We start from the raw sequence: 8,627 nt of genomic DNA on the forward strand, positions 1-8,627 counted from the left end.
TTTTTGTTTCACCTCACCTCTGTCTCTCCAGACAGCCAGCCTCCAGAGGTCACTGCCATTGGCAACTGTCTCCCCAGTTGTCAGTGCCAATGTCCGCCATGTTCATATCTTGCTTACAGGTGTCCTTATAGCAAAGGTATGGAAGTTCAGCAGGTTGTTACCCAGTGACCAGTTCAGCGTACAGAAGGTCTTTGGGTATATGCCCGTCATCTATGCGATGAACATGGCTGAGCCAGCGCAGACATCATTGTCTCAGCAACGAGCGCTGGCTGATGGATTTAGCACACCCCAGGACCTCTGAGTTGGTGACCTTGTCCTACCAGGAGATGCTGAGGATATGTCTGAGACAGTGAAGTTGGAAACTGTTCAGCCTTTTCCCCTGCCCAGTGTATGTTGTCCAGGTCTCGCCACTGTAGAGGAGAGCGCTGAGGACGTGGCAGACTCACAGTTTGGTGTTCTCAGTCAGGTTGCTGTTGTTCCACACTCTCACACGCAGCTTGGACAGAACAGCTGCAGCTTTTGCGTTGCACGAGTTGATTTCAGCACGTGACAGCTTGCTGGTGATTGTGGAGTCCAGATATGTGAAGCTATCATCAACCTCCAGCGTCACATTGTCAGTGCTGATCGATGGTGGTATGGCAACATCCTGGATCAGACATTTGTCTTCCTCTTGCTGATGGTCAAACCAAACTCTTTACAGGTGTAAGAGAGTCTGTCCGTTTGCTGCTGAAGGTGTTCCTCAGTGTGGAATGTTAGTGCGGCAATTCTCTGATGGGGACCTGTTCACCTTTGTCTTGGATCTTAAGGTGAGCAAGGCTGAACAGCTTTCTGTCAGTTCTCATATGTAAGCAGACACCCTCTGTCAATGACCAAAAGGCATATGTTAGCAGTGAAGAGAAGAATAGCTAAAGAGCGTCAGCGCCAGAACACAACCATGTTTGACCCCACTGCCGATCTCAAAGGATTCCAATGTTACCCCATCATGGCCGATCTGACCCACCATGTTGTCATGGAAAGAGATCACATTGAGCAGCTTCAACAGGCAGCCAATCTTTTTCAGCAGCTTCAGTAGACTGCCTCTGCTCATATGGTCGAATGCCTTGGTGAGATCAATGAAAACATAATGTGATCTCCTTTGTTTACAGAATTTTTCTTGCTGGTGCCAGACTGAGATCATGTCAATTGTGGATCTTCCAATTCTGGAACCACGCTGGGATTTGGGATAGATGTGTCCAGCCAGGATCTGCAGTCTGACAAGGGCAACACTGTCAATTACTTTTCCCATGATGGTCAGCAGGGAGATGCCTCGATAGTTTTTGCCATTCCTGGAGTCACCCTTGTCCTTGTACAGGGCCACAATCTTTGCATCAAACACATCCTGGGCCACTGTCCCCTCCCTCCAACAGAGACAGATAACTTTGTGCAGATGTTGCAGGAGTGTCAATTTCCGGTGCTTGATGAGTTTGGGCAGTACAGCGTCATCACATGGAGCTTTGCCAATGCCCAGCAAGTCATAGTAAGATCTTATTCATAAAATGAAGGCATGTGGTATCCAAGGGGCTGTGGCAGTCTGAATAGGAATTTAGTTAAAGGTCAGGAAAAAGCATACTGGTGGCTGAATGTTTTTCAGGCTATGAAGATGTAAATGGTGATGTCTTCCAGGGCACAATGTTCAGACCAATAGCTGGACCAGGAGGTGGGAGATGGTGATGTAATGGTAATGTCACCAGACTAATAATTCAGAGGCCATAGGTTCAAATCCCACCAGGCAGCTGGTAGAATTTAAGTTCAATTTTTTTTAAAATCCAGAATTGAAAGCTCATCTCAGTACTGGTGATCATAAAACTATCATCAATTGGCACAAAAACCCACCTAATTAAGTAAATGTGCCATCCTTTTCTGCCTGGCCCAAAATGTGTCTCCAGACCCACAGCAATGTGGGGTTTTTCTGTTTCTGTGGGATGTGGGTGTCACTGGCAAGGCCAACATTTGTTGCCCATCCCTAATTGCCCTTGAACTCAATGACTTGCTAGACCATTTCAGGGGGCAGTTAAGACTCAACCACATTGCTGTGGGTCTGGAGTCACATGTAGGTCAGACCAGGTAAGGATGACAGATTTCTAGTGAGCCAGATGGGGATGATAGTTTCATGGTCAACATACTGAGCCTAGCTTTATATTCTAGATTTATTAATTGAATTCAAATTCCACTAGCTGCCATGGTGGTATTTGAACCCATGTCCGCAGAGCATTAGCCTGGGGCCTCTGGATTACCAGCCCAGTGACATTACCGCAACATCACCTACCTCATTGTCTCCTTCCTCCCCCCACCCATTATTAACTCTTAACTGCTCTTAAGGGAAATTAGAGATGGGCAACAAATACTGACCATGCTAGCGATGTCCACATCCCACGAGCAAATATTTAAAAAGTATAAAAATTTGAAGATGACTCAAAAATAGGGAGCGTGCTTAACTTTGAAGAGGACTGTAAGTGACCTTATACCAAGATATGTGCAAGAATCAGGACTGTAGACAATGTTCGATTGTTACAGAGAGATCTGCTTGTGCTGGAGGACTGACAAATGATGCTTAATTTATAAAAATGGAGTGGTATGAATGTAGTCAGGACAAATGCTGAACATGTGTACACCCTTTGGGGAAAAATATTAAACCTGATGAAGAAAGATAGAGATCTGGATGTTCTAGTGCATAGACCTCTAAAGGTTCATGAGCAATGCCGTGAAGTGATGACCAGAATAGGGCGCTGGAGTGTATTTATAGGACAAGTGACAATAAGACAAAACATACTATTTGTCCTTGTACACAACCTTGATTTTGCCTCGGTTAGAATTCTGCATCCCATTTCATCTCCTCACTTTTGGTAGGGGATATTGAGATTTTGGAAAGGGTGCGGAGAGGGACTACTAGATTAAATCCCAGTTTAAAGCACCCACCAGGATGGGCTCAAAGGGCTGTGACCCTACGCCTTAGAGATGTGCAGACTTAAAGATTTGGTTGAGCCTCATAAAATGATTAAGAGACTAGATTATGCATGTGTATATTGTTTATTTTAACTAAATAGATCGGGGAGGACTGTCAGGGTGATATAATCATTTTCATAATGTTATTGGAATTTATTGTAGAGTAATAGTGGGATCTCTGTGTGTGTGTGTGTGTGTGTGTGTGTGTGACTTAATTGAATTAAAGGTAGTTGGTCTGAAGGCTTTGATGTGACAGAAAATAAGCTGGGTTAGAAGTGCTAAGTAGGTAAAGATAGATGTAAAGGGAATAAACCAGGCTAGATTGATTTCAACGGAGGGGTAAAATGTTTCACCTAGCCAGGAGAAGTTAAAAGAAACAGTGTGTTTATTTTTTTCAACTATTACTAGTAAAATTGGTACTATGAGAGATTTTTATTATTAGGGACGTAAAGTCCAAAGACATAGTGAAACAACGGGAATTTGCATTCAAAGGGGGAAATATGGATAAAGGAGAGAAGGCTGTGTGCAAGGGAGGCATTCTAAGATCCAACAAGTGTGGAAAAAACCTTCCAGCATCTAAGCCTCGAGCTGCTGTCTATAAAGAACTGAAGTTAAGAAAACTCATTTTGAATTGGGTAGTTCAGGGTATCATGTTTCATTGCCTGGGTCTTTTAAGATCTATGTGTCTTACTGCTGCCTGAATGAAAGTGTAACTGAGAGTTAGATGAACCAGGGGATTTGGAAGGTATCATTGTAGTAGTTTGTAGATTTATGTGTGTGCTTAAAATAATTTCTTCTATTAATAAAGGTTTAATTTAGTTTTGTAAGAAACCTATAAGACTTGGTGGTCCTATTACCACTGAATTCAAGGTATGCACCTTGAAACTTTGAAACTTATACAAATTGCAAAACAGTTGTGGCAGTTGTTTCAAGTTTCCCTTTGGGATTTGAGCAGCTCAACATTTACCATTGGCTGTGCCATAACAAGTACCAAGGGTCACAATCTCAAGTTGTGTAAAGACAGTACTTGGTTGCATGTTTGGAGGTGTTGGTGGGGCTGTGGAACAGGCTGCTAGCTCACGTAGTGGACATTGATTTGTTGAATCCATTCCAGTGAGACTGGGATTGTTCCTGGCTGATGTTGAGATCACTTCTGGCAAGACGTGGGGCTAGAGCAGCCTCCTCGACTAGTTTCAATCGCCTAAGGATGTCTGAGAGAAATTTTCCAGACTTCACCCACCCTAATTGTACTGGGCTCTCTATCTAGCTTATAGCCTGTCCCAGGGATCGCCATGGTTTTGGATTGGGTGGAAAGTGAATGTATTGCAGTACACAAGGCATGGCAGTTGTGTGGGGCAGACTGGATGGACAACAGAACCTTGTTTGTATGTTTGCATTTCAGGAAGACCTGGGTTAGTAGATTAGGGCAGAGAGACATTGGATGAAATTTAAGCCAGAGAAATGCAAGATGCTTTTTTATTCATTCTTTCACTGGATGTTGCCATCTCTGGCAAAGCCAGCATTAGTTTCCCATCCATAATTGCCCTTTTAGGAGGCCAAATAAGGAGAGCAAATTTACACTAAAATGATGAAAGTTAAAATGGAATAAAGGAGCAGAGAAACTTAAGGCTTCATATACACAAATTCAGGCAACTGGTATTCACTGCCTAAGTTAGTGGTTGACTGATGCTCAACTGATTTAAAAGGTACCTGGATCTACACCTGAAGCGCTATAACCTGCAAGGCTACGGACCAGGTACTGGAAAGTGGGATTAAAATGAGCGGCTAATTTCCTTTTTCTCTTTTTGGCCGGAGCGGAGACGATGGGCTGAACGGCCTCTTTCCGCACCGTAACTTTTCCATGGTTCTATCTTTAAAAACAAGAGGGCGAGTTAATAGAGCCATAAAAAAAGCACATGGAATCCAAAGTTTTGTACATATAGGAATAGAGTACAAACTAAAGAGGTAATGCTAAACCAATGTGAATCATTGATCTGACTCCAGTTGTGTCTAGTTTTAGGCACCTTATTTTAGGAGAGATGTCAGAAGAGATTTACAAAGCTGGCAAGAGAGGCTTTAGTAATGAAGAGAGACTGGACAAACTGAAGCTGGTTTCATTTGACCAGAGAAGCTTTAAAGAGCTGCTTGAGCAGCTGTTCAAAATTCTAAGGGGCTTTGACGAGGTAAATCGGGGAAGACTGTTCGTGAATTGGTAACTCGAGGGACGTAAATTTAATCATTATCAAAAAGGACAAAGGGAGAGATGTCTTTTATGCATTGAGTTGTTAGGATGTGGAATGCCCAACAGGAAACAGTAACTGATATAAAATCTGCTTTTAAAGATGAAATAGATAAAATATTTGAAAAAGGGGAAAAATTAAAACAAGCCCATGTGTGTATACTTGAAAAGGAAAACAAAAACTGGGACAGCAATCGGTAAAATAAGTTAACTGATGTGATTGTTGTTGCGTACAAAAGTTAGCAAAATAACTATGGGCAGAATCTCACCAACTTAGTCCCTGGGGCCATTTTCAAGTTTAGAACCTGAGCCCTCTGCACAGGCATAAGTACGCAAGGATACAAGAAATAGGAGCGGGAGTGACCTTATGGCCTGTCGAACCTGCTCTGCCACTCAATACCACCATAGCTGATCTTCTACTGTGAAGACAGACACAAAATATTTGTTCAATGTCTCTGCCACTTCCTCATTCCCCATGATAATTTCTCCTGTCTCTGCTTCTAAGGGACCAATGTTTACTTTAGCTACTCTCTTCCTTTTTTATATACCCATAAAAGCTCTTACAATGTGTTTATATATTCCTGACGAGTTTACTGTCATATTTCATTTTTTCCCTTTCTGTCAACTCCTTTTGATGGCTCTGCATGCCCAAGAGTTGTTCTTTACTGGAGCTAATCCGGGCTCCCCGACCAATTAGAGAAGGCGGAAGGGGTGACGTATCCACTCTGGCAAAGGAAGGATTACTATTTAAAAGGATCATGACATGTTTCAGAAAAGTTCATCAGCACTTGGACTTTCCATGTCCTTAGCAACCATAGGAATGGAGAGGTACCCTAGGAAGGCAGTCCCCACTCTGATGACAAATGCCTTGCTGGCATTTGGCAACGCACACCAACCTGCTGCACTGGGAAGGAGGTCTTGTCACAGGAGGCTGAAGATATCAGCAGCCATGAGAACCTGAGCCTCCTGAGGTCCTGTGGTGTTCAGACAGAGCTGATCCTCTACCTGCACGCGCTGTGCTGGGGGTTCTCACATCCTTCCGGCTGGATCTCAGTGTCCGTCCCCTTTGCCCTGAGGAGGGGTATATGGCCGAGGAGAAAGCAGCTGGTGCTGCTGCTGGTGTAGCCTCTGCTGCTGCTGGAGCTGCACTTCCCTGATCTCGTGCCATGCTGGTGGCTGGCAGCAGAGAAGGTGCGGCTGAAGGAGAGTGAAGCGCTGGACAGGTGAAAGTGCCTTTCCAGCAATTGACAATCACCTGTCAAGCAGTGGTAGAACTCTCTGAGAGAAGAGGTGTCAGTGCAGCATTCCCTCAGTAACGCACTGGAGTGTCAGTGCAGCATTCCCTCAGTAACGCACTGGAGTGTCAGTGCAGCATTCCCTCAGTAACGCACTGGAGTGTCAGTGCAGCATTCCCTCAGTAACGCACTGGAGTGTCAGTGCAGCATTCCCTCAGTAACGCACTGGAGTGTCAGTGCAGCATTCCCTCAGTAACGCACTGGAGTGTCAGTGCAGCATTCCCTCAGTAACGCACTGGAGTGTCAGTGCAGCATTCCCTCAGTAACGCACTGGAGTGTCAGTGCAGCATTCCCTCAGTAACGCACTGGAGTGTCAGTGCAGCATTCCCTCAGTAACGCACTGGAGTGTCAGTGCAGCATTCCCTCAGTAACGCACTGGAGTGTCAGTGCAGCATTCCCTCAGTAACGCACTGGAGTGTCAGTGCAGCATTCCCTCAGTAACGCACTGGAGTGTCAGTGCAGCATTCCCTCAGTAACGCACTGGAGTGTCAGTGCAGCATTCCCTCAGTAACGCACTGGAGTGTCAGTGCAGCATTCCCTCAGTAACGCACTGGAGTGTCAGTGCAGCATTCCCTCAGTAACGCACTGGAGTGTCAGTGCATCATTCCCTCAGTAACGCACTGGAGTGTCAGTGCAGCATTCCCTCAGTACTGCACTGGAGTGTCAGTGCAGCATTCCCTCAGTACTGCACTGGAGTGTCAGTGCAGCATTCCCTCAGTACTGCACTGGAATGTCAGTGCAGCATTCCCTCAGTAACGCACTGGAGTGTCAGTGCAGCATTCCCTCAGTAACGCACTGGAGTGTCAGTGCAGCATTCCCTCAGTAACGCACTGGAGTGTCAGTGCAGCATTCCCTCAGTAACGCACTGGAGTGTCAGTGCAGCATTCCCTCAGTAACGCACTGGAGTGTCAGTGCAGCATTCCCTCAGTAACGCACTGGAGTGTCAGTGCAGCATTCCCTCAGTAACGCACTGGAGTGTCAGTGCAGCATTCCCTCAGTAACGCACTGGAGTGTCAGTGCAGCATTCCCTCAGTAACGCACTGGAGTGTCAGTGCAGCATTCCCTCAGTAACGCACTGGAGTGTCAGTGCAGCATTCCCTCAGTAACGCACTGGAGTGTCAGTGCAGCATTCCCTCAGTAACGCACTGGAGTGTCAGTGCAGCATTCCCTCAGTAACGCACTGGAGTGTCAGTGCAGCATTCCCTCAGTAACGCACTGGAGTGTCAGTGCAGCATTCCCTCAGTAACGCACTGGAGTGTCAGTGCAGCATTCCCTCAGTAACGCACTGGAGTGTCAGTGCAGCATTCCCTCAGTAACGCACTGGAGTGTCAGTGCAGCATTCCCTCAGTAACGCACTGGAGTGTCAGTGCAGCATTCCCTCAGTAACGCACTGGAGTGTCAGTGCAGCATTCCCTCAGTAACGCACTGGAGTGTCAGTGCAGCATTCCCTCAGTAACGCACTGGAGTGTCAGTGCAGCATTCCCTCAGTAACGCACTGGAGTGTCAGTGCAGCATTCCCTCAGTAACGCACTGGAGTGTCAGTGCAGCATTCCCTCAGTAACGCACTGGAGTGTCAGTGCAGCATTCCCTCAGTACTGCACTGGAGTGTCAGTGCAGCATTCCCTCAGTACTGCACTGGAGTGTCAGTGCAGCATTCCCTCAGTAACGCACTGGAGTGTCAGTGCAGCATTCCCTCAGTAACGCACTGGAGTGTCAGTGCAGCATTCCCTCAGTAACGCACTGGAGTGTCAGTGCAGCATTCCCTCAGTAACGCACTGGAGTGTCAGTGCAGCATTCCCTCAGTAACGCACTGGAGTGTCAGTGCAGCATTCCCTCAGTAACGCACTGGAGTGTCAGTGCAGCATTCCCTCAGTAACGCACTGGAGTGTCAGTGCAGCATTCCCTCAGTAACGCACTGGAGTGTCAGTGCAGCATTCCCTCAGTAACGCACTGGAGTGTCAGTGCAGCATTCCCTCAGTAACGCACTGGAGTGTCAGTGCAGCATTCCCTCAGTAACGCACTGGAGTGTCAGTGCAGCATTCCCTCAGTAACGCACTGGAGTGTCAGTGCAGCATTCCCTCAGTAACGCACTGGAGTGTCAGTGCAGCATT

Source organism: Cetorhinus maximus, unplaced genomic scaffold (assembly GCF_964194155.1).
Source record: "Cetorhinus maximus unplaced genomic scaffold, sCetMax3.hap1.1 HAP1_SCAFFOLD_2284, whole genome shotgun sequence".
Lineage (NCBI taxonomy): Eukaryota > Metazoa > Chordata > Chondrichthyes > Lamniformes > Cetorhinidae > Cetorhinus > Cetorhinus maximus.